The sequence below is a fragment of the Rhinoraja longicauda genome, chromosome 19 (assembly GCF_053455715.1).
Source record: "Rhinoraja longicauda isolate Sanriku21f chromosome 19, sRhiLon1.1, whole genome shotgun sequence".
NCBI lineage: Eukaryota > Metazoa > Chordata > Chondrichthyes > Rajiformes > Arhynchobatidae > Rhinoraja > Rhinoraja longicauda.
The window spans coordinates 359,286-385,272 of record NC_135971.1 but is presented as its reverse complement, the minus strand read 5'-3'; the positions used below and the strand labels follow the sequence as shown (position 1 = coordinate 385,272).

Below are 25,987 nucleotides of genomic sequence, written 5' to 3'. Positions count from 1 at the left end.
TTACATTCAAGGAGTTCACATTGTATTGATACCGGATTAAAGAAATAACATTTTGATCAAGATGTAGTAAAATCCGATTAAAAACCGTCTGAGGGTCTTCAATGCGGTAGTTGTTCGGTCAGGGCCACTTCTTGTTGGCGACAGGATGATTCAGTTGCCTGATAACAGCTGGGAGGAAACTGTTCCTGGATCTGGAGGTGTGTGTTCACACTTCTGTACCTCTTGCCTGATGGGAGAGGGAAGGAGAGGGAGTGTCAGAAGTGAGACTGGTCCTTGATCATGTTGGTTGTCTTGCCGAGGCTGCGTGAAGTGTAGATGGAGTCAATGGTATAGAGGGCCGAGAGACTGGCGGAGAGCACGGGGCAACGGCTGGAATGATGGAGTGGAGGGAGAGTGGAGCAGAGCAGATTGATGCGGGCGAGGGCTGGACACTCCCCAACAACTGCTGGTCTACATCGGTCTCCTTCCATCCCCACTACACCCACTGTCTGTTCACACTTTATCACAGATCCAGCCTCCGTACCAACTGAGGAACCCCAGGAAACAACACCCGAACCCCGGGAGGATTTGTCCACCGTCCCAGAACCAGATACAAGCTCAGGTATCGATGGGTGGATCATTGGAACAAGTTCTTGCACCAAACCTTCACGGGAAAGAGTAGGATAGGGGGACAAAAAATATTGACACAGGGGAGAGGGAGGAGAGAGTAGAGGTTGAGGGGATCTGGAGCGAGAGGAAGGAGATGGTCGTCCTTAGACAGGGAGGAGGGCGTGTGGAGTGGGGAGGATGAGGTTTGGATCGGGGGGGGGGCTCTGGAGTGGGGTGAATGTAGTGTGGTGTAGAATGTCTGGGGTGAGGAGTAGGGGTGTGGAGTGAGGGGATGGGTCTGGAGTCAGGGGAGAGGGTCTGGAGTGGGGGGAGGGTGACGTTTGGAGGAGGGAGGAAGAATCTGGAGTGGGGGATGGGTCTGGTGTAGGGGAAGGATAGAGTGTAGGGTTGACGGAGGTGAACGTGTGAGGTGGGAAGAGCACGCAATGTGAGGTAGGGGGAAAGAGGGAGGGAGTGTGGGGTTAGGGAGGGGGTGTGCTGGAGGTCAGGAAAGAGCTTGCAGAGGGGTTGGTGGGTGGAGTGAAGGGAGTGAGGGGTGAGGCTAGATGGTGAGGGTGTTGGGAGAGGTGTGGGGTGAAAGTGGATGCAGAGGGGATGGGGGATGTGTGTGGGGTGAGGGTGCAGGGTGAGGGGTTTGGGGAGGAGAGAGTGTGTGGTGGGGGAGGTTGGGGGGGTTGAGGGAGAAAGGGGCGTTGATTGAGGGCGGAGGGAGCACGAGATGGGAGAGGACAGTGTGGTGTTGGGGGAAGTGTAAAGTGGGAATAGGAAGGAGTCTGGAGTGAGGGGAGGTTGGAGAGAGGGAGAGGGAACACAAGGGGAGGTGTCAGGATATGCGGTGCAGGGGAGGGCTGGATAATTGGGGTCACCAGAGACTGGTGTTGCCGTGTACTTCGGACACCTTCCATCCCACAGAGCTGCTGCATTATTTCCCCACTACACCCACTGTCTGTCCACACTTTATTACAGATCCAGCCTCCGGACCAACTGAGGAACCCCAGGAAACAACACCCGAACCCCAGGAGGATTTGTCCACCGTCCCAGAACCAGGAACAAGCTCAGGTATCAAGGGAGGGATCATTGGGACAGGGTCTTGCACCAAAGCATCATGCCAGTGGGGGAAGAGTAGGATTGGGAGACAAGAGGACCATTGGCACCAGGGAGAGGGAGGGGAGAGTAGGGGTTGAGGGGATCTGGAGTGAGAGGGTAGTGTGGAGTGGGGGAAGAGTGGGATGGGTTCTGGAGTGGGGAGAGTTGGATTTGGAACGGGGAGGAGGATCTGGAGTGGGGGGAGGGGAGTCTGTAGTGTGGGAGGAGGGGGTCTGGAGTGATGAGTAGGGGTCTGGGGTGTGGGGAGGATGATGTTTGGAGCGAGGGGAGAGGTCTGGATAAGAGGGAGGATAGAGTCGGTTCGTTGGAGTTTAACGTGTGGGGTGGGGAGAGGATGGGGTGGGGGGAGGGAGGGAGGGTGGGGGGAGGGAGGGAGGGTGGGGTTAAAGAGGAGGGGTTGGGCTGGGGATGTGGAGAGAGCGTGCAACGGGGTTGGTTGGTGGAGTGAAGGAAGCGAGTGGTGAGGCTGGATGGAGAGTGGTTTGGGAGGAGGTGTGTGGGTGGAGGGAGAGGGTGTTGGGGAGGAGAGAGAGTTGGATGGGGACGATTGAGAGCGGGGTGAGTGTGGACGAAGCGTGGAGTGAGGGAGGAGGGTGTGTTGTGTTGGGGGGGGGGGTGTAAAGTGGGATTAGGAGTCCTGAGTGAGGGGAGACTGGAGTAGGGGAGGGAATACAAGGGGAGGTGTCAGGATACACAGTGCAGCAGAGGGCTGGACAATTGGAGTCACCAGAGACTGGTGTCACCGTGCTCTTCGGACACCTTCCATCCCACAGAGCTGCTGGATTATTTCCCCACTACACCCACTGTCTGTCCACACTTTATTACAGATCTAGCCTCCGTACCAACTGAGGAACCCCAGGAAACAACAGCCGAACCCCGGGAGGATGTGTCCACTGTCCCAGAACCAGATGCAATATCAGGTATCGAGGGAAGGATTGTTAGAACAGTTTCTTGCCTCAAAGCCTCGTGCCAGTGGAGGAAGAGTAGGATAGGGGGACGAGAGAAATATTAACCCCAGGGAGAGGGAGGAGAGAGTAGCAGTTGAGGGGATCTGGAGAGATAGGGAGAAAATGGTCTTCTAGAGTGGGGAGAGGGTCTGGAACAGGGGGAATGAGGTAGGGGGTCTGAAGTGTGGAGGCGGGGACTTGAGTGAGGAGTAGGGGTCTAGATTGGGGGAGGATGGAGTTTGGATTGGGGAGAAATGGTCTGGGGGGTGAGAGTGTGGTGTGGTGGGGTAGTGGGGTGGGAAGGGGTCTGGAGTAGGGGGAGGCCAGAGCGTGGGGTTGGAGGTGGCCGACATGTGGAGGATGGAGGGAGGAGGGGTGGGCTGGTGCGAGGAGCGTGCGTGCAACAGGGTTGGTGGGATGAGGGAACAAGGGGTGAGGGTAGAGGGAGAGGGGGTTGAGGGAGGAGGGAGTGTAGGGTGGGGGTGGATGGAGAGTGGGTTGGGGAGGTGAGTGTGGTGTGGGGGGGGTGAGAGTGTGGTGGGAGGGTGAGTGTGTGGTGTGGGGGGGGGTGAGTGTGTGGTTTTGGGGGGGAGTGAGAGTGTGGTGTTGGGGGGGTGAGAGTGTGGTGTTGGAGGGCAAAAGTGTGGTGTTTGGGGGTGAGAGTGTGGTATTGGGGGGGTGAGTGTGTGGTGTGGGGGGGTAAGTGTGTGGTGTTGGGGGGGAGTGAGAGTGTGGTGTTGGGGGTGAGAGTGTGGTATTGGGGGGGTGAGAGTGTGGTGTGGTGGGGGAGTGAGTGTGCGGGGTTGGGGGGGGTGAGAGTGTGGTGTTGAGGGGGGTGAGTGTGTGGTGTTGGGGGGCAAAAGTGTGGTGTTGGGGGGGTGAGTGTGGTGTGTGGGGGCAGTGTGGTGTTGGGGGGAGTGAGAGTGTGGTGTTGGGGGGAGTGAGAGTGTGGTGTGGGGGAGTGAGAGTGTGGTGTGGGGGGGTGAGAGTGGTGTGGGGGGAGTGAGAGTGTGGTGTTGGGGGGGAGTGAGTGTGCGGGGTTGGGGGGGTGAGAGTGTGGTGTTGAGGGGGGTGAGTGTGTGGTGTGGGGGGGTGAGTGTGTGGTGTGGGGGGGGGGTGAGTGTGTGGTGTTGGGGGGGTGAGAGTGTGGTGTTGGGGGAGGAGTGAGATTGTGGTGTGGGTGGGTGTGGGGTTGGGGGGGGTGAGAGTGGGGTTTGGGGGAGTGAGTGTGGGGTTGGGGGAGTGAGAGTGTGGGGTTGGGGGAGTGAGAGTGTGGGGTTGGGGGGAGTGAGAGTGTGGGGTTGGGGGGTGAGTGTGGGGTTGGGGGGGTGAGTGTGTGGTGTTGGGGGGCAAAAGTGTGGTGTTGGGTGGGTGAGTGTTGTGTGTGGGGGCAGTGTGGTGTTGGGGGGAGTGAGAGTGTGGTGTGGGGGAGTGAGAGTGTGGTGTGGGGGGGTGAGAGTGTGGTGTGGGGGGGGAGTGAGTGTGCGGGGTTGGGGGGGTGAGAGTGTGGTGTTGAGGGGGGTGAGTGTGTGGTGTTGGGGGGCAAAAGTGTGGTGTTGGGGGGGTGAGTGTGGTGTGTGGGGGCAGTGTGGTGTTGGGGGGAGTGAGAGTGTGGTGTTGGGGGGAGTGAGAGTGTGGTGTGGGGGAGTGAGAGTGTGGTGTGGGGGGGTGAGAGTGGTGTGGGGGGAGTGAGAGTGTGGTGTTGGGGGGGAGTGAGTGTGCGGGGTTGGGGGGGTGAGAGTGTGGTGTTGAGGGGGGTGAGTGTGTGGTGTGGGGGGGTGAGTGTGTGGTGTGGGGGGGTGAGTGTGTGGTGTTGGGGGGGTGAGAGTGTGGTGTTGGGGGAGGAGTGAGATTGTGGTGTGGGTGGGTGTGGGGTTGGGGGGGGTGAGAGTGGGGTTTGGGGGAGTGAGAGTGTGGGGTTGGGGGAGTGAGAGTGTGGGGTTGGGGGAGTGAGAGTGTGGGGTTGGGGGGAGTGAGAGTGTGGGGTTGGGGGGAGTGAGAGTGTGGGGTTGGGGGGAGTGAGAATGTGGTGTGGGGAGGTGAGAGTGGGGTTGGGGGAGTGAGAGTGTGGGGTTGGGGGGAGTGAAAGTGTGGGGTTGGGGGAGTGAGAGTGTGGGGTTGGGGGGAGTGAGAGTGTGGGGTTGGGGGGAGTGAGAGTGTGGTGTGGGGAGGTGAGAGTGGGGTTGGGGGAGTGAGAGTGTGGGGTTGGGGGGAGTGAGAGTGTGGGGTTGGGGGAGTGAGAGTGTGGGGTTGGGGGAGTGAGAGTGTGGTGTGGGGGGGGTGAGTGTGTGGGGTTGTGGGGAGTGAGAGTGTGGTGTGGGGGGGGAATGTAAAGTGGGATTGGGAAGAAGTCTGGAGTGAGGGGAGTCTGGAGTGGGGGGAGGCTAGAGTGAGGGGAGGCTGGAGTGAGGGGAGTCTGGAGTGAGGGGAGTCTGGAGTGAGGGGAGTCTGGAGTGGGGGGAGGCTGGAGTGAGGGGAGGCTGGAGTGAGGGGAGGCTGGAGTGAGGGGAGGCTGGAGTGGGGGGAGGCTGGAGTGAGGGGAGGCTGGAGTGAGGGGAGGCTGGAGTGGGGGACAGGGAATACAAGGGGAGGTGTCAGGATACACGGTGCAGGAGAGAAAGATAGAAACAGAAAATAGGTGCAGGAGGAGGCCATTCGGCCCTTCGAGCCGGCATCGCCATTCATAGTGATCATGGCTGATCGTCCACAATCAGTAACCCGTGCCTGCCTTCTCCCCATATCCCTTGATACCACGAGCCCCTAGAGCTCTATCTAACTCTCGCTTAAATCCATCCAGTGATTTGTCCTCCACTGCCCTCTGTGGCAGAGAATTCCACAAATTCACAACTCTCTGGGTGAAAATGTTCCTTCTCACCTCAGTTTTAAATGGCCTCCATTTATTCTAAGACTGTGGCCCGTGGTTCTGGGGCTGGTGTCGCTGTGTACTTTGGTCTCCTTCCATCTCGCAGAGCTGCTGGATTATTTCCCCACTCCACCCACTGTCTGTCCACACTTTATTACAGATCCAGCCTCCGTACCAACTGAGGAACCCCAGGAAACAACAGCCGAACCCCGGGAGGATTTGTCCACTGTCTCAGAACCAGATACAAGCTCAGGTATCAATGGAGGGATTGTTGGAAGAGGGTCTTGCACCACAGTTGTGGGGGGGAACTAGGATAGGGGGATGAGAGAAATATTGACAACAGGGTAGAAGGAGGCGAGAGTAGGGGTTGAGGGGATCTGGAATGATAGAGAGAGGTGGTGGCGATGTGGTGTGAGGATCAGTGGGCTGGAGTGGGGCAGGAGGTGTCTGAAATGGGAAGGAGGTGGGATGTAGTTGGGCAGGAGGGGTCTGGCATGTAGCAGAGGTGGGCTGTAGTGGGGGAGGAGGTGGGGGGTGGTGGGGGGGGTTGGGGTGGAGTGGTGGGGTTGGCTGGAGTGGGGGTGGGCTGGAGTGGGGGGTGGTGGGCTGGAGTGGGGGAGGAGGTGGGCTGCAGTGGGTGGGAGGAGGAATCTGGAGCGGGGAGCGGTCTGCAGTGTGGAATGTCAGGTCTGGAGCAGGGGAAGGATTGAGTGTGGGGTGGTGGAGGCCAATGTGTGCGTTGGGTGGGGTTTGGGGGGAGGGAGTGCAAGGTTTGGGCGTGGGGAGCGCGGTGTGTGGGGAACCCGGGTGTTTGGGTAGAGCGGGGGGTTGGGGGGCGCGGGGGGTTGGGGGGCGCGGGGGGAGCAGAGGTGGCCTGGAGTGGGGGGGAGATGGGCTGGAGTGGGGGGATGTGGGCTGGAGTGTGGGGGAGGTGGCCTGGAGTGGGGGGGGAGGTGGGCTGGAGTGTGGGGGAGGTGGGCTGGAGTGGGGGGGAGGTGGGCTGGAGTGGGGGGGGAGGTGGGCTGGAGTGTGGGGGAGGTGGCCTGGAGTGGGGGGGAGGTGGCCTGGAGTGGGGGGGAGGTGGGCTGGAGTGGGGGGGAGGTGGCCTGGAGTGGGGGGGAGGTGGGCTGGAGTGGGGGGGAGGTGGGCTGGAGTGGGGGGGAGGTGGGCTGGAGTGGGGGGGGAGGTGGGCTGGAGTGTGGGGGAGGTGGCCTGGAGTGGGGGGGAGGTGGCCTGGAGTGGGGGGGAGGTGGGCTGGAGTGGGGGGGAGGTGTGCTGGAGTGGGGGGGGGAGGTGGGCTGGAGTGGGGGGGGGAGGTGGGCTGGAGTGGGGGGAGGAGGTGGGCTGGAGTGGGGGGAGGAGGGGTTTGGAGCGGGGGAGCGGTCTGCAGTGTGGGATGTGAGGTCTGGCGCGGGGGTGATTGAGTGTGGGGTGGGGGAGGCCAATGTGTGCGTTGGGTGGGGTTTGCGGGAAGGGAGTGCGAGGTTTAAGAGGGGGTGGGAAGGGCGGGGGTTTGGGAGCGCGGGGGGGTTGGGAACGTGGGGGGGTTGGGAGCGCGGGGGGGTTGGGAGCGAGGGGGGTTTGGGAGCGCGGGGGGTTTGGGAGCGCGGGGGGTTTGGGAGCGCGGGGGGTTTGGGAGCGCGGGGGGTTTGGGAGCGCGTGGGGTTTGGGAGCACGGGTGGTTTGGGAGTGCGGGGGGGTTGGGAGCGCGGGGGGGTTGGGAGCGCGGGAGGTTTGGGAGCGCGGGTGGTTTGGGAGCGCGGGGGGTTGGGAGCGCGGGGGGGTTGGGAGCGCGGGAGGTTTGGGAGCGCGGGTGGTTTGGGAGCGCGGGGGGTTGGGAGCGCGGGGGGGTTGGGAGCGCGGGGCCGTTGGGAGCGCGGGGGGTTTGGGAGCGCGGGGGGTTTGGGAGCGCGGGGGGTTTGGACGCGCGTGGGTTTGGGAGCGCGGGGGGTTTGGGAGCGCGGGGGGTTTGGGAGCGCGGGGGGTTTGGACGCACGGGGGTTTGGGAGCGCGGGGGGTTTGGGAGCGCGGGGGGTTTGGGAGCTCGGGGGTTTGGGAGCGCGGGGGGTTTGGGAGCGCGGGGGGTTTGGGAGCGCGGAAGGTTTGGGAGCGCGGGTGGTTTGGGAGCGCGGGGGGGTTGGGAGCGCGGGGGGGTGGGAGCGCGGGGGGTTGGGGAGCGCGGGGGTTTTGGAGCGCGGGAGGTTTGGAAGCGCGGTTGGTTTGGGAGCGCGGGGGGTTGGGAGCGCGGGGGGGTTGGGAGCGCGGGGGGTTTGGGAGTGCGGGGGGGTTGGGAGCGCGGGGGGTTTGGACGCGCGGGGGTTTGGGAGCGCGGGGGGTTTGGGAGCGCGGGGGGTTTGGGAGCGCGGGGGTTTGGGAGCGCGGGGGGTTTGGGAGCGCGGAAGGTTTGGGAGAGCGGGTGGTTTGGGAGCGCGGGGGGGTTGGGAGCGCGGGTGTGTTGGGAGCGCGGGGTGTTTGGGAGCGTGGGGGGTTTGGGAGCGTGGGGGGCTTGGGGAGTGGGGAGTGTGGGGTGGGGAGTGCGGGGTTTGGGAGCGCGGGGTGTTTGGGAGCGCGAGTGGTTTGGGAGCGCGGGGGTATGGGAGCGCGGGGGGTTTGGGAGCGCGGGGGGTTTGGGAGCGCGGGGGTTTGGGAGCGCGGGGGTTTGGGAGCGCGGGGGGTTTGGGAGAGCGGGTGGTTTGGGAGCGCGGGGGGTTTGGGAGCGCGGGGGGTTTGGGAGCGCGGGGTGTTTGGGAGCGCGGGGGGTTTGGGAGCGTGGGGGGCTTGGGGAGTGTGGGGAGTGTGGGGTGGGGAGTGCGGGGTTTGGGGGTAGTGAGGGTGGGGTTTGGGAGGAGGGAGCATGATGTGGGGAGGAGGAAGCGTGGGCATTGAGTGGAGCAAGTGTGTGGGGGGAGGAGAGTGGGGGGGGGAGGAGGAAGCAGGGGCCGGAAGAGGAGGGGGGGCGGGTGGTGTTTGGGAAGCAGAGGGTGGTGGTGGAAGGTTGTGGGTTTATTTTGACTGGGAGTCCTGCTCAGGGATTAGTGCTGGGCCCACTGCTGTTTGTGGTTTATATGAATGATTTAGATGAGAACGTACAAGGCATGATTAGTAAGTTTTCGGATAATACTGGAATCTGTAAGTCATATGGTGGAGAGTGAAGCTGGTTATCACAGGGGCAGCAGGAGCTTGTTGAGTTGTGCAAGTGCACTCTGGAATGGGGAATGACGTTTGGTGCCGATAAGTACAAGGTGGTGCATTTTCCGAAGTCAAGTCAGGAACTTCACAGTGAACGGTCGGGCACTGGGAGAGTTAGAGAGCAGCGGGATTTTGTTCCTTGTCAGCGGCGACATGGGTAATCTTTCTGTAACCACCCAACCTCCTGCTCCCTGCCTCCCACTCCAACCCTAGTCGGAGTTAGACAATAGACAATAGGTGCAGGAGGAGGCCATTCAGCCCTTCGAGCCAGCACCGCCATTCAATGCGATCATGGCTGATCACTCTCAATCAGTACCCCGTTCCTGCCTTCTCCCCATACCCCCTCACTCCGCTATCCTTAAGAGCTCTATCCAGCTCTCTCTTGAAAGCATCCAACGAACTGGCCTCCACTGCCTTCTGAGGCAGAGAATTCCACACCTTCACCACCCTCTGACTGAAAAAGTTCTTCCTCATCTCCGTTCTAAATGGCCTACCCCTTATTCTCAAACTGTGGCCCCTTGTTCTGGACTCCCCCAACATTGGGAACATGTTATCTGCCTCTAATGTGTCCAATCCCCTAATTATCTTATATGTTTCAATAAGATCCCCCCTCATCCTTTTAAATTCCAGTGTATACAAGCCCAATCGCTCCAGCCTTTCAACATACGACAGTCCCGCCATTCCGGGAATTAACCTAGTGAACCTACGCTGCACGCCCTCCATAGCAAGAATATCCTTCCTCAAATTTGGAGACCAAAACTGCACACAGTACTCCAGGTGCGGTCTCACCAGGGCCCGGTCCAACTGTAGAAGGACCTCTTTGCTCCTATACTCAACTCCTCTTGTTACGAAGGCCAACATTCCATTGGCTTTCTTCACTGCCTGCTGAACCTGCATGCTTCCTTTCATTGACTGATGCACTAGGACACCCAGATCTCGTTGAACTCCCCCTCCTCCTAACTTGACACCATTCAGATAATAATCTGCCTTTCTATTCTTACTTCCGAAGTGAATAACCTCACACTTATCTACATTAAACTGCATCTGCCATGTATCCGCCCACTCACACAACCTGTCCAAGTCACCCTGCAGCCTTATTGCATCTTCCTCACAATTCACACTACCCCCCAACTTAGTATCATCTGCAAATTTGCTAATGGTACTTTTAATCCCTTCGTCTAAGTCATTAATGTATATCGTAAATAGCTGGGGTCCCAGCACCGAACCTTGCGGTACCCCACTGGTCACTGCCTGCCATTCCGAAAGGGACCCATTTATCCCCACTCTTTGCTTTCTGTCTGTTAACCAATTTTCTATCCATGTCAGTACCCTACCCCCAATACCATGTGCCCTAATTTTGCCCACTAATCTCCTATGTGGGACCTTGTCGAAGGCTTTCTGAAAGTCGAGGTACACCACATCCACTGACTCTCCCTTGTCAATTTTCCTAGTTACATCCTCAAAAAATTCCAGTAGATTTGTCAAGCATGATTTCCCCTTCGTAAATCTATGCTGACTCGGAATGATCCCGTTACTGCTATCCAAATGCTCAGCAATTTCGTCTTTTATAATTGACTCCAGCATCTTCCCCACCACTGATGTCAGACTAACTGGTCTATAATTACCCGTTTTCTCTCTCCCTCCTTTCTTAAAAAGTGGGATAACATTTGCTATCCTCCAATCCACAGGAACTGATCCTGAATCTATAGAACATTGAAAAATGATCTCCAATGCTTCCACTATTTCTAGAGCCACCTCCTTAAGTACTCTGGGATGCAGACCATCAGGCCCTGGGGATTTATCAGCCTTCAGTCCCATCAGTCTACCCAAAACCATTTCCTGCCTAATGTGGATTTCCTTCAGTTCCTCCATCACCCTAGGTTCTCCAGCCCCTAGAACATTTGGGAGATTGTGTGTATCTTCCTCAGTGAAGACAGATCCAAAGTAACGGTTTAACTCGTCTGCCATTTCTTTGTTCCCCATAATAAATTCCCCTGCTTCTGTCTTCAAGGGACCCACATTTGCCTTGACTATTTTTTTCCTCTTCACGTACCTAAAAAAACTTTTGCTATCCTCCTTTATATTATTGGCTAGTTTACCCTCGTACCTCATCTTTTCTCCTCGTATTGCCTTTTTAGTTAACTTTTGTTGCTCTTTAAAATAGTCCCAATCCTCTGTCTTCCCACTCTTCTTTGCTATGTTATACTTCCTCTCCTTAATTTTTATGCTGTCCCTGACTTCCCTTGTCAGCCACAGGTGTCTCTTACTCCCCTTAGAGTCTTTCCACCTCTTTGGAATAAATTGATCCTGCAACCTCTGCATTATTCCCAGGAATACCTGCCATTGCTGTTCTACCGTCTTCCCTGCTCGGGCCTCCTTCCAATCAATTTTGGCCAGCTCCCGCCTCATGCCTCTGTAATCCCCTTTGCTATACTGCAATACCGACACTTCCGATTTTCCCTTCTGCCTTTCCATTTGCAGAGTAAAACTTATCATGTTGTGATCACTGCCTCCTAATGGCTCTTTTACCTCTAGTTGCCTTATCAGATCAGGATCATTACACAACACTAAATCCAGAATTGCCTTCTCCCTGGTAGGCTCCAGTACAAGCTGTTCTAAGAATCCATCTCGAAGGCACTCTACAAACTCTCTTTCCTGGGGTCCATTTCCAACCTGATTTTCCCAGTCTACCTGCATGTTGAAATCTCCCATAACCACCGTAGCATTACATTTTTGACACGCCAATTTTATCTCCTGATTCAACTTGCACCCTATGTCGAGGCTACTGTTTGGGGGCCTATAGATAACTCCCATTAGGGTCTTTTTACCCTTACAATTTCTCATTTCTATCCATACTGATTCAACATCTCCTGATTCTATGTCACCCCTTGCAAGGGAATGAATATCATTCCTTACCATCAGAGCAACCCCACCCCCTCTGCCCACCTGTCTGTCTTTTCTATACGTTGTGTACCCCTGAATATTCAGTTCCCAGCCCTGGTCCTCTTGTAGCCATGTCTCAGTGATCCCTACAACATCATACTTGCCCATGACTAACTGAGCCTCAAGCTCATCCACTTTATTTTTTATACTACGTGCATTTAAGTACAACACTTTAACTTCTGTATTTACCTCCCCTCTCACATCGTTCACAATTGGCCCTGCCCTTAATTTCTTTTCCGCTCTAGAACTTCTGTTCCCATTCTTCCGAGAGTCTTTTGCAATATCTCCTGTATTCCCTTTTACCTCATCTTCATATTCACAATTTGTTAACCCCTCCCCCCCACTACTTAGTTTAAAGCCACAGGTGTCACACTAGCAAACCTGCCTGCCAGAATGTTTGTCCCCCTGCTGTTAAGATGCAACCCGTCCCTTTTGTACAAGTCACCCCTAGCCCAGAAGAGATCCCAGTGGTCCAGAAATCTAAATCCCTGCTCTCTGCACCAGCCCCTCAGCCATAAATTCATACCCTCTATCTCTCTGTTCCTGGCCTCACCAGCACGAGGTACCGGTAGCAGTCCAGAGATAACTACCTTCGACGTCCTACTTCTCAGTGCTTTTCCCAACTCTCTAAACTCCCGCTGTAGCACCTCCTTCCTCTCGTTCCCACCTCACCTTGCCCCCCCACCTCCAACGTCCTACACAGCTCCCTCACTCCCCCCCGCCTCCCCCTCCCCCTCTCCCCAGACCCACCGCCATCCTCCTCTCCCCCAGACCCACCTCCTTCCCCCTCTACCCCCTCCCCTTACCCTCGCCTCCCTGGGGAGAGGAGGGAGTACGGAGTGAGGTTATATGGAGAGGGGCTTGGGGAGGAGGGAGTCTAGGGTGGAGGAGGGTGGAGTGCAGAGATGTGGAGGAAGGTGTGGTATTGGGGAAAGTGTAAAGTGGGATTAGGAGGGAGTCTGGAGTGAGGGAATGCAAGGGGAGGTGTCAGGATACATGGTGCAGGAGGCGGCTGGACCAGAGACTGGTGTCACCGCGCACTTCGGACACCTTCCATCCCACAGAGCTGCTGGATTATTTCCACACTGCACCCACTGTCTGTCCACACTTTATTACAGATCCAGCCTCCGTACCAACTGAGGAACCCCAGGAAACAACATCCGAACCCCGGGAGGATTTGCCCACCGTAACAGAACCAGATACAAGCTCAGGTATCGAGGAGTGGAATGTACGGAGGAGGGGTGATGGTGTGGAGGGATGAGTGGTGATGGAGTGGAGGGAGGAGGGGGTTTGGAGAGGGGGTGGTGGGATTCAGGGGGGAGGAGGAGTCTGGCGCGAGGGAGGATTGAGTGTGGGGTGGTGGAAGCCAATGTGTGCGTTGGGTGGGGTTAGGGGGGAGGGAGTGCAAGGTTTGGGGGCGGGGAGCGCGGGGGGTTGTGAGTGTGGAGAGTGGGGTTGGGAGCGCGGGGGGTTTGGGAGCGCGGGGGGTTTGGGAGCGCGGGGGGTTTGGGAGCGCGGGGGGGTTGGGAGCGCGGGGTTTTGGGAGCGCGGGAGGTTTGGGAGCGCGGGGGGTTTGGGAGCGCGTGGGGGGGGTGGGAGCGCGGGGGGTGGGGAGCGCGGTGCCTTGGGGGGTTTGGGAGCGCCGGGGCTTGGGGAGTGTGGATAGTGTGTGGTGGGGAGTGCGGGGTTTGGGGAGTGTGGGGGGTTGTGGAGTGTGGAGAGTGTGGGGTGGGGAGTGCGGGGTTTGGGGGTAGTGGGGGTGGGGTTTGGGAGGAGGGAGCATGATGTGGGGGGAGGAGGAAGACTGGGATTGAGATTGGTTTAGGGAACCACATGGAGTTTGATGGTGAAGTAGATTTAAGTGGTTAGTGGAGTGGATTGGAGGCCTCTGAGATGGATTATGATCTGGGGTTTGGAGCAGGGCTGGGTTGTGAATGAGGAATAGACCAGAGCAAAACAACAGCTGGTGTTATGGGCCCGAAGGAGATAAACGGCATAAAGAATAAATGGTGTCAATGGAGGGGAATCTGGTCTACATCCACAACTGCACAATTTCTTCCTATCTGGGGCAGAGCTATTCCCAAACCAATATGCCATGCAACCTGACAGTACGATTTCTATGGTACATAGTTAGTAAGCGATGTTTGATTTGCTCAGTCAATAGAATTGGGATGCGTAAGGAAAAGGCAAAATAGAAAATTCAAAACAAAACAATTTTTTCTTTGTGTTTTAAAAAATATTTCTGTTCAATACCCTTTCTATAAATAGCAGAATATACTCATGATAGGCCTGACATTGTACATATCGTTCAAGAACACATGAACGTAACGCAACGCGTACGCGCATTTGGCGTGCATGCCTTTTTTTGCTGAAAAGTTGCATTACGCGCCATATTATGAATTTTGATGTAAAATTCTGAATTTTGGACATCAAAATTATGAATTTGTAAAATCAAATGTTGGGAGGTCTGCATGGAAGAGAACCCTGGAGTCTGGAGTGACGGGAAGCTGGAGTCCGGGGGGAGGGAGGGAATGCAAGTGGTCCCATGTAAGGGAAAGCTGGAGTCTGGAGTGAAGGGAGGTTGGAGTCCGGGGGCGGGGGGGGGGGTGTAAGGGGAGGTGTCCCATGGAAGGGAACGCTGGAATCTGGAGTGATGGGAGGTTGGAGTATGAGGGAGGGGGGATGCAAGGGGAGGTGTCCAATTCCTCTCGACACAGGCTGTTGAGTGACAGACATTTCCAAGGGAGTGTGGGTGAAGAGACTGGATGATGCTGCTATCTGCACAGAACCAATCTAATTCACAAACGCTTCTCCCAGTCTGATGAGCTGTTGAGGTGTTGCCACACTCCCGGGTCTCTTTTTCTTTATCCCAGTTCTCCAGATGTCGACGGGGGAACAGACCCATGGATCATTGACTGGAGAATCCACCCAGGAACCGTCTTCTGCCCCAGTGGGAGACACATCCTCAGGTACCAAGCCCCCTCACACATTATCATTTGTCCTCATTGACCCTGTAGACAGCTGTGGTGTTGACAGGGAGAGTAAAGTGAGACGGAGGGTGGGGAGTCTGGAGGGAGGGGAGGCTGGAGTCGCTGTTTGTGGTTTATATGAATGATTTAGATGAGAAAGTACAAGGCATGATTAGTAAGTTTTCGGATAATACTGGAATCTGTAAGTCACATCGTGGAGAGTGAAGCTGGATATCACAGGGCAGCAGGAGCTTGTTGAGTTGTGCAAGTGCACTCTGGAATGGAGAATGACGTTTGGTGCCGATAAGTACAAGGTGGTGCATTTTCCGAAGTCAAGTCAGGAACTTCACAGTGGGGGCAAGTGCAAAGTGGGTATTGGGGAAAGTGTAAAGTGTGATTAGGAGGGAGTCTGGAGTGAGGGAATGCAAGGAGAGGTGTCAGGATACACGGTGCAGGAGGCGGCTGGACAATTGGGGTCACCAGAGACTCGTGTCACCACGCACTTCGGTCTCCTTCCACCCCACAGAGCTGCTGGATTATTTACCCCACTCCACCCACTGTCTGTCCACACTTTATTACAGATCCAGCCTCCGTACCAACTGAGGAACCCCAGGAAACAACATCCGAACCCCGGGAGGATTTGTCCACCATCCCAGAACCAGATACACGCTCAGGTATCAAGGAGAGGAATGTACGGAGGAGGGGTGATGGTGTGGAGGGAGGAGGGGTGTGGAGTGGAGGGAGGAGGGGGTGTGGAGTGGGGGGGGTGGTGGGCTGGAGTGGGGGGGTGGTGGACTGCAGGAGGGAGGAGGAGTCTGGAGCGGGGGATGTGAGGTCTGGCGCGGGGAAGATTGAGTGTGGGGTGGTGGAAGCCAATGTGTGCGTTGGGTGGGGTTTGGGGGGAGGGAGTGCGAGGTTTGGGGGTGGGGAGCGCAGGAGTGGGGGGGCGGGGGACTGCGGGGGGCTTGGGATCGCGGGGGGTTTGGGAGCGCAGGGGCTTGGGAACGCGGGGGGTTTGGGAGCGCAGGGGCTTGGGGAGTGTAGAGAGTGTGGGGGGTTGGGGAGTGTGGAGAGTGTGAGGGGTTGGGGAGTGTGGAGAGTGTGGGGTGGGGAGTGCGGGGTTTGGGGGTAGTGAGTGTGGGGTTTGGGAGGAGGGAACATGATGTGGGGGGAGGAGGAAGCGTGGGCCTTGAGTGGAGGAAGTGTGCAGGGGAAGGAGAGTGGGGTGGGGGAGGAGGAAGCAGGGGCCGGAAGAGGAGGGGGTGGTGTTTGGGAGGGGGGGATGTGGGCTGAGGGTGAGGAGCGAGTGTCTGGGCGTGTGGGGAGGGGTGGGCAGAGGTGAGAGAGGGTGGTGAAGGGAGGGCGGAGAGGGTGGTGGGCAGAGGTAGAACTGTGGGGTGGAGAAGGATGGAGTCCAGGGGGATGGAAGTTGTGTGGTGTTGACAGGGAGAGTAAAGTGAGATGGAGGGTGGGGAGTCTGGAGGGAGGGGAGGCTGGAGTCGCTGGAGAGGGAATTTTAGTTCAGTTTGGTTTAGTTTAGAGATACAGCTGTGAAACAGGCCCTTCAGCTCACCGAATCCGGACCTACCAGCAATTCCCGCACATTTGGGACAATTTTCCAATTATGCCAAGCCAATGTATATGTGAACCTGTGGATTGGAGTGTGGGGGTAAAACCGGAAATCCATTAGAAACCCCACACAGGTTCCGGGGAGAAAGTACAAACTCCGTACACCCAGCAGGATCGCAGGAGGACGAGGAGGGAGCCTGCAACGGGGTTGGTGGGTGGAGTGGGGCGAGGGGCGAGGCTGGATGGAGAGTGGTTTGGGAGGAGGTGTGTGGGGTGAGGGTGCAGGGTGAGGGTGGTGGGGAGGAGAGAGAGTGGGGTGGTGGAGGATTGGGAGTGGGGTGAGTGTGGAAGGAGCGTGGAGTGAGGGAGGAGGGACCACGGTGTGGGGGAGAGGAGGGAGTGTTATGTTGGTGGGAGTGTAAAGTGAGCTAAGGAGGGAGTCTGGAGTGAGGGAGGCTGGAGTGAGGAGAGGGAATACAAGGGGTGGTGTCAGGATACATGGTGCAGCAGAGGGCTGGACAACTGGGATCACCAGAGACTGGTGTCGCCATTCTCCTTCCATCCCGCAGAGCTGCTGGATTATTTCCCCACTACACTCATTGTCTGTCCACACTTTATTACAAATCCAGCCTCCGTACCAACTGAGGAACCCCAGGAAACACCAGGACCCCGAGAGGATTTGTCCACCGTCCCAGAGCCAGATACAAGTTCAGGTATTGATAGAGGGATCATTGGAGCAAGTTCTTGCACCATATCATTGTGCTCATGGGGAAAGAGTAGGGTAGGGGGTCCTGAGAGAAATATTGATATGAAGAGAGGGAGTAGGGGTTGAGGGAATCTGGAGAGAGAGGAAGGTGATAATCTGGACTGGAGAGGAGGAGATCTGGAGCTGGGTAGGTGGGTGTTTGGAGTGGGGGAGGAGGGAGTTTGGATTGGGGAAGGAAGTTTGAAATGGGATTATGAGTCTGCAGTGAGGGGAGGCATCAAGGGGTGGGAGGGGGGAATGCAAGGGGAGGTGTCCCATGGAAGGGAACGCTGGAGTCTGGAGTGAGGGGGGGGGCTGGAGTACGATGGAGGGGGGGGATGCAAGAGGAGGTGTCCCATGGAAGGGAATGCTGGTCTCCATGACCAGATCCTGAAATTCATCCTGACTCAGGCTGGGGGAGTGACGTGGAGTGACAGACATTTCCAAGGGAGAGTGGGTGAAGAGACTGGATGATGCTGGTATCTGCACAGAACCAATCCTCTAATTCCCAAACTCTTCTCCCAGTCTGATGAGCTGTTGAGGCGTTGCCACGTTCCCGTGTCTCTTTCTTTATTCCAGGTCTCCAGATGTCGACGGTGGAACAGGCCCATGGATCATTGACTGGAGAATCCACCCAGGAACCGTCTTCTGTCCCAGTGGGAGACACATCCTCAGGTACCAAGCCCCCTCACACGTTATCACTTGTTCTCATTAACCCTGTAGACAGCTTTTGGAGAAGTCAGTGTTGCTCTGCATTGACCAACAATCCTCCTGGGATTGAGATTGGTTTAGGGAACCACATGGAGTTTGATGGTGAAGTAGATTTAAGTGGTTAGTGGGGTGGATTGGAGGCCTCTGAGATGGATTATGATCTGAGGTTTGGAGCAGGGCTGGGTTGTGAATGAGGAATAGACCAGAGCAACACAACAGCTGGTGTTATGGGCCCGAAGGAGATAAACGGCATAAAGAATGAGAAACATGATGTTCACGAGATGAGTGGCAAGTGTCTGACCTGAAGTGAAATGGAGGTTTAGGTTTATTATTGTAACTTATTCAGAAATACTATCTCATCAAATGGGACAACATTTAACATTGACAATATTACACATGGATATAACCAAGCCAAATGCAAAAGGTGAAGTGAAAGGAGAAATATGCAGAATATTGTTCTCATCATTGTACCTTTACTGTCCCAGAGTGAAATTCCAAACTGCAGTGAGGTTGGTTGGAGTATCGGGACAGTTCCCTCGCTCATGGAAAGGCCGTTCAGAAGTCAGATAACGGAGGCAAAGTAGTTGTTACTGAGACTGGAGTTGTGCGTTTACAAGTTGCTGTATCTTCTGGCCAACGGGAGCAAGGAGCAGACACTGGATTGTATTGTCTGCTTTCCAGAAGCAGCTTCAGTGGAGATGGAGTCAATGGCGGGGAATCTGGTCTACATCCAAAACTGCACAATTTCTTCCTATCTAGGGCAGAGCTATTCCCAAACCAATATGCCATGCAACCTAACAGTACGATTTCTATGGTACATAGTTAGTAAGAGATGTTTGATTTGCTCAGTCAATAGAATTGGGATTCGTAAGGAAAAGGCAAAATAGAAAATTCAAAACAAAACAATTTTTTCTTTGTGTTGTAAAAATTATTTCTGTTCAATACCCTTTCTATAAATGGCAGAATATACTCATGATAGGCCTGACATTGTACATATCGTTCAAGAACACATGAACGTAACGCAACGCGTACGCGCATTTGGCGTGCATGCCTTTTTTTGCTGAATAGTTGCATTACGCGCCATATTATGAATTTTGATGTAAAATTCAGAATTTTGGACATCAAAATTATGAATTTGTAAAATCAAATGTTGGGAGGTCTGCATGGAAGAGAACCCTGGAGTCTGGAGTGACGGGAAGCTGGAGTCCAGGGGGAGGGAGGGAATGCAAGTGGTCTCATGTAAGGGAAAGCTGGAGTCTGGAGTGAAGGGAGGTTGGAGTCTGGGGGCGGGGGGGGGGTGTAAGGGGAGGTGTCCCATGGAAGGGAACGCTGGAATCTGGAGTGATGGGAGGTTGGAGTATGAGGGAGGGGGGATGCAAGGGGAGGTGTCCAATTCCTCTCGACACAGGCTGTTGAGTGACAGACATTTCCAAGGGAGTGTGGGTGAAGAGACTGGATGATGCTGCTATCTGCACAGAACCAATCCTCTAATTCACAAACGCTTCTCCCAGTCTGATGAGCTGTTGAGGTGTTGCCACACCCCCGGGTCTCTTTCTTTATCCCAGTTCTCCAGATGTCGACGGGGGAACAGACCCATGGATCATTGACTGGAGAATCCACCCAGGAACCATCTTCTGCCCCAGTGGGAGACACATCCTCAGGTACCAAGCCCCCTCACACATTATCACTTGTCCTCATTGACCCTGTAGACAGCTGTGGTGTTGACAGGGAGAGTAAAGTGAGACGGAGGGTGGGGAGTCTGGAGGGAGGGGAGGCTGGAGTCGCTGTTTGTGGTTTATATGAATGATTTAGATGAGAAAGTACAAGGCATGATTAGTAAGTTTTCGGATAATACTGGAATCTGTAAGTCACATCGTGGAGAATGAAGCTGGATATCACAGGGCAGCAGGAGCTTGTTGAGTTGTGCAAGTGCACTCTGGAATGGAGAATGACGTTTGGTGCCGATAAGTACAAGGTGGTGCATTTTCCGAAGTCAAGTCAGGAACTTCACGGTGGGGGCAAGTGTAAAGTGGGTATTGGGGCAAGTGTAAAGTGGGGTTAGGAGGGAGTCTGGAGTGAGGGAATGCAAGGAGAGGTGTCAGGATACACGGTGCAGGAGGCGGCTGGACAATTGGTGTCAACAGAGACTCGTGTCACCACGCACTTCGGTCTCCTTCCACCCCACAGAGCTGCTGGATTATTTACCCCACTCCACCCACTGTCTGTCCACACTTTATTACAGATCCAGCCTCCGTACCAACTGAGGAACCCCAGGAAACAACATCCGAACCCCGGGAGGATTTGTCCACCATCCCAGAACCAGATACACGCTCAGGTATCGAGGAGAGGAATGTACGGAGGAGGGGTGATGGTGTGGCGGGAGGAGGGGTGATGGTGTGGAGGGAGGAGGGGTGTGGAGTGGAGGGAGGAGGGGGTGTGGAGTGGGGGGGGTGGTGGACTGGAGTGGGGGGGTGGTGGACTGCAGGAGGGAGGAGGAGTCTGGAGCGGGGGATGTGAGGTCTGGCGCGGGGAGGATTGAGTGTGGGGTGGTGGAAGCCAATGTGTGCGTTGGGTGGGGTTTGGGGGGAGGGAGTGCGAGGTTTGGGGGTGGGGAGCGCGGGAGTGGGGGACTGCGGGGGGTTTGGGAGCGCGGGGGGTTTGGGAGCGCAGGTGCTTGGGGAGTGTGGAGAGTGTGAGGGGTTGGGGAGTGTGGAGAGTGCGGGGTGGGGAGTGCGGGGTTTGGGGGTAGTGAGGGTGGGGTTTGGGAGGAGGGAGAATGATGTGCGTGGAGGAGGAAGCGTGGGCCTTGAGTGGAGGAAGTGTGTGGGGGAAGGAGAGTGGGGTGGGGGAGGAGGAAGCAGGGGCCGGAAGAGGAGGGGGTTGGTGTTTGGGAGGGGGGATGTGGGCTGAGGGCGAGGAGCGAGTGTCTGGGCGTGTGGGGAGGGGTGAGCAGAGGTGAGAGAGGGTGGTGAAGGGAGGGCGGAGAGGGTGGTGGGCAGAGGTAGAACTGTGGGGTGGAGAAGGATGGAGTCCAGGGGGATGGAAGTTGTGTGGTGTTGACAGGGAGAGTAAAGTGAGATGGAGGGTGGGGAGTCTGGAGGGAGGGGAGGCTGGAGTCCCTGGAGAGGGAATTTTAGTTCAGTTTGGTTTAGTTTAGAGATACAGCTGTGAAACAGGCCCTTCAGCTCACCGAATCCGGACCTACCAGCAATTCCCGCACATTTGGGACAATTTTCCAATTATGCCAAGCCAATGTATATGTGAACCTGTGGATTGGAGTGTGGGGGTAAAACCGGAAATCCATTAGAAACCCCACACAGGTTCCGGGGAGAAAGTACAAACTCCGTACACCCAGCAGGATCGCAGGAGGACGAGGAGGGAGCATGCAACAGGGTTGGTGGGTGGAGTGGGGCGAGGGGCGAGGCTGGATGGAGAGTGGTTTGGGAGGAGGTTTGTGGGGTGAGGGTGCAGGGTGAGGGTGGTGGGGAGGAGAGAGAGTGGGGTGGTGGAGGATTGGGAGTGGGGTGAGTGTGGAAGGAGCGTGGAGTGAGGGAGGAGGGACCACGGTGTGGGGGAGAGGAGGGAGTGTTATGTTGGTGGGAGTGTAAAGTGAGATTAGGAGGGAGTCTGGAGTGAGGGGAGGCTGGAGTGGGGAGAGGGAATACAAGGGGAGGTGTCAGGATACATGGTGCAGCAGAGGGCTGGACAACTGGGATCACCAGAGACTGGTGTCGCCATTCTCCTTCCATCCCGCAGAGCTGCTGGATTATTTCCCCACTACACTCATTGTCTGTCCACACTTTATTACAAATCCAGCCTCCGTACCAACTGAAGAACCCCAGGAAACACCAGGACCCCGAGAGGATTTGTCCACCGTCCCAGAGCCAGATACAAGTTCAGGTATTGATAGAGGGATCATTGGAGCAAGTTCTTGCACCATATCATTGTGCTCATGGGGAAAGAGTAGGGTAGGGGGTCCTGAGAGAAATATTGATATGAAGAGAGGGAGTAGGGCTTGAGGGAATCTGGAGAGAGAGGAAGGTGATAATCTGGACTGGAGAGGAGGAGATCTGGAGCTGGGTAGGTGGGTGTTTGGAGTGGGGGAGGAGGGAGTTTGGATTGGGGAAGGAAGTTTGAAATGGGATTATGAGTCTGCAGTGAGGGGAGGCATCAAGGGGTGGGAGGGGGGAATGCAAGGGGAGGTGTCCCATGGAAGGGAACGCTGGAGTCTGGAGTGAGGGGAGGCTGGAGTACGATGGAGGGGGGAATGAAAGAGGAGGTGTCCCATGGAAGGGAACGCTGGAGTCTGGAGTGAGGGGGGGCTGGAGTACGATGGAGGGGGGAATGCAAGAGGAGGTGTCCCATGGAAGGGAATGCTGGTCTCCATGACCAGTTCCTGAAATTCATCCCGACTCAGGCTGGGGGAGTGACGTGGAGTGACAGACATTTCCAAGGGAGAGTGGGTGAAGAGACTGGATGATGCTGCGATCTGCACAGAACCAATCCTCTAATTCCCAAATTCTTCTCCCAGTCTGATGAGCTGTTGAGGCGTTGCCACGTTCCCGTGTCTCTTTCTTTATTCCAGGTCGCCAGATGTCGACGGTGGAACAGGCCCATGGATCATTGACTGGAGAATCCACCCAGGAACCGTCTTCTGTCCCAGTGGGAGACACATCCTCAGGTACCAAGCCCCCTCACACGTTATCACTTGTTCTCATTAACCCTGTAGACAGCTTTTGGAGAAGTCAGTGTTGCTCTGCATTGACCAACAATCCTCCTGGGATTGAGATTGGTTTAGGGAACCACATGGAGTTTGATGGTGAAATAGATTTAAGTGGTTAGTGGGGTGGATTGGAGGCCTCTGAGATGGATTATGATCTGAGGTTTGGAGCAGGGCTGGGTTGTGAATGAGGAATAGACCAGAGCAACACAACAGCTGGTGTTATGGGCCCGAAGGAGATAAACGGCATAAAGAATGAGAAACATGATGTTCACGAGATGAGTGGCAAGTGTCTGACCTGAAGTGAAATGGAGGTTTAGGTTTATTATTGTAACTTATTCAGAAATACTATCTCATCAAATGGGACAAAATTTAACATTGACAATATTACACATGGATATAACCAAGCCAAATACAAAAGGTGAAGTGAAAAGAAAAATATGCAGAATATTATTCTCATCATTGTACCTTTACTGTCCCAGAGTGAAATTCCAAACTGCAGTGAGGTAGGTTGGAGTATCGGGACAGTTCCCTCGCTCATGGAAAGACCGTTCAGAAGTCAGATAACGGAGGCAAAGTAGTTGTTACTGAGACTGGAGTTGTGCGTTTACAAGTTGCAGTATCTTCTGGCCAACGGGAGCAAGGAGAAGACACTGGATTGTATTGTCTGCTTTCCAGAAGCAGCTTCAGTGGAGATGGAGTCAATGGTGGGGAATCTGGTCTGTGCGGTGAACTGGGCCACAATCAGAACTCCGCAATTCCTTACTATATTAACTCCATGTTACTAAGCTCTTTATCTACTGCCTCCACACTAGTGTCATCTGCAAACTTGAAGATGGAGTTAAAGCAGACCTTTGTTGCATAGTCTTCAGTGTGCAGGGGCACAGTTAAAGACATGGAATGCATACTTGCAGGACACCAGTGTTGGGAATTATGGTGGAGGATGTGTTGTCACCTATTCTCACCAATTGTAATCTAACCACCAGGGAATCCAAATAAATTGACGTGCATTAATAGAAAGAGTGCAACTAGAGAGAGAATACTGACCCTCAGAAACCATCTGTCTGTCGGCCAGGAGATGGGCAGTGTCCTCAACGGGTATTTATCCTGTTTTTAAAATGGTGAATGACATGAAAAGTGGGAACTTGGTACAGTTAATGGTGATGTCTGAATGACAGTCCATATGTCAGTGATGCTGGACGTCCTTAGGCATATGAACCTAATAAATCTCCCGGGCCTGATCGGATATATCCGAGGATACTGTGGGAAGCTGGGGGAGAAATTGTAGGATCATCGTTATACATGGGTGAAGTGCCGGGTGACTGGTGAGTGGCTGATATTGCACCTCTATTTAAGATGGGCTGCAAGGAAAAGCCATAGAACAGATCCTGAAATCAGTGGGAGGTAAGTTGTTGGAGAGGATTCTGAGGGATATGAAGGTTAGACTGCAAGGAATCCAGGGAGAACTGGAGTGAGGGAATGCAAGGAGAGGTGTCAGGATACATGGTGCAGGAGGCGGCTGGACAATTGGGGTCACCAGAGACTCGTGTCACCACGCACTTCGGTCTCCTTCCATCCCACAGAGCTGCTGGATTATTTCCCCACTACACGCACTGCCTGTCCACACTTTATTACAGATCCAACCTCCGTACCAACTGAGGAAATCCAGGAAACAACACCCGAATCCCGGGAGGATATTTCCACCATCCCAGAACCAGATACAAGCTCAGGTATCGAGGAGTGGAATGTAGGGAGGAGGGGTGATGGAGTGGAGGGAGGAGGGGTGATGGAGTGGAGGGAGGAGGGGTTTGGAGAGGAGGGGGTGTGGAGTGGGGGGGAGGTGGGCTGGAGTGGGGGGATGGTGGGCTGCAGGGGGGAGGAGGAGTCTGGAGTGGGGGATGTGAGGTCTGTCGCGGGGGAGGATTGAGTGTGGGGTGGTGGAGGGAGGGCGGAGAGGGTGGTGGGCAGAGGTAGAAGTGTGGTGTGGGGGAAGGATGGAGTATAGGAGGATGGAAGGTGTGTGGTGTTGACATGGAGAGTAAGGTGAGATGGAGGGTGGGGAGTCTGGAGGGAGGGGAGGTTGGAGTCGCTGGAGCGTCGCTGTAAGGAAAAGCCCCCCCTCCCCCCCTCCACTCCCCCCTCTCCCCTCCCCTCCCCCTCCCCCCATTCCCTTCCCCCCTCCCCCCTCTCCTTAAGAAGGAAATCAGGGGAGCAAAAATAGGGGCGGAGAAAGGGGTACCTTGATCCTCACGGCAGGTCGGGTGGAAGGGCGTTTTCATGGTGAATGACTGAAAGGAACATAGATTAGAAAAGAGAGAGCAGGGAAGACATCGTCTCAGCCACATTCAACCTGACTCTGATCTCCTTGTTGATGTTGGGCTGTTGTATTCAGATGAAGACAACCAGTGGATTGAGATAAAGGTGACAGTGGAAGGGGAGATGAGTGACGATGAAGTGATGGAAGCTCTCCGTGCAAAGGTGAGAAAACAGTACGAGGTGGAGGGAGAGAGAGAGAGATGGACTGAACTCCCTCACTGTCTGCCCTCACTGAAGGGAGCAGCTCCCTTACCCTCCATATTTCCTCAGTATTTTCATTCCCCTCGTTCCCCTCTCTCTCCCCTCATCCCCCTCTCTCTCCCCTCGTCCCCTTCACTCTCCCCACGTCACCCTCTCTCCCTAGCCTCCTCCCCTCTCTCCCCCCCCTCTGCCTCCCTCTCCTCATTTCCCCTCTCTCTCCACCCCCTCTCACTCTCCCTCCTCCCTCCATCCTCTCTCTTCCCTCTCCCTCTCCCCCTCTCGCTCTCTCTCTTTTTCCCATTTCCCCCCCCCCCCACTCGCTCCCCCCTCTCTCCCTTCATCCCCACTCTTGCAGTAACTCACCTTTGCTCTTCTCTGGGCTTCAGCTGATGGAGATGTATGATGACCCGGACCCTGAGATTAAGTGGGTGCCGTGAGGGAGGAACCTGCGGTGGACTGACGGGGATCCAGCTGTCAACGCCCCGTCCCTCACAGCCTTGCCTCTCGCTCGCCTTGTGCACAGCGAGTCCATCCTGGGGGTGAGCTGCATTGTTGCTGCATCTGCCTCTGCAGCAGGGAGTGGGGACGCTTGCTGCTGCTGCTGCTGCTGCGTTTGGGTTTATTATTGTCACGTGTGCTGAGGTACAGTGAAAAGCTTTGTTTTGCATGCTGTATATAAATACTATAATACTAGATATAGATATAATCAGTTCACACTCAAGTACAACGGACAGTGTATAGTTCTCAGCATTGGAGCAAACACGTTCCACAGACAGACTCCAATGTCCACAGTGGGGTAGAGGTGAATCCAACAGTGGCCTAGCTTATGGAAGGACCATTCAGAAGCCTGAGAACAGTGGGGAAGATGCTGTTTCTGAGTCTGGTGGTGCGAACTTCTGTTTAATCTGTTAGGTCGGAGATGGAATGACCTGGTGCGACGTCTTTGATCATGTTGGCTGCTTTTCCGAGGCAGCCTGAAGTGTAGATATAGTCAATGATGGGAAGTCTGGTCTGTGTGATGGACTGGGCAACATCCACAACTCTGCAATTTCTGACACTCTTGGGCAGAGCTGTTCCCAAACCAAGCTGTTATGCAAC

General features: G+C 55.5%; 1 long non-coding RNA gene across 2 annotated transcripts; it reads right to left on the bottom strand.

The window, feature by feature from the left end:
- Positions 1 to 25,987, bottom strand: LOC144602624 (uncharacterized). Of its 2 annotated transcripts, none has more exons than XR_013548469.1 (2): positions 25,253 to 25,987; positions 1 to 226 (listed from the first exon to the last, which is right to left on the bottom strand). It is a non-coding gene; the product is annotated as an uncharacterized LOC144602624 (long non-coding RNA). The 2 variants fall into 2 exon arrangements; XR_013548468.1 differs by lacking the exon at positions 25,253 to 25,987 and adding an exon at positions 18,124 to 18,371.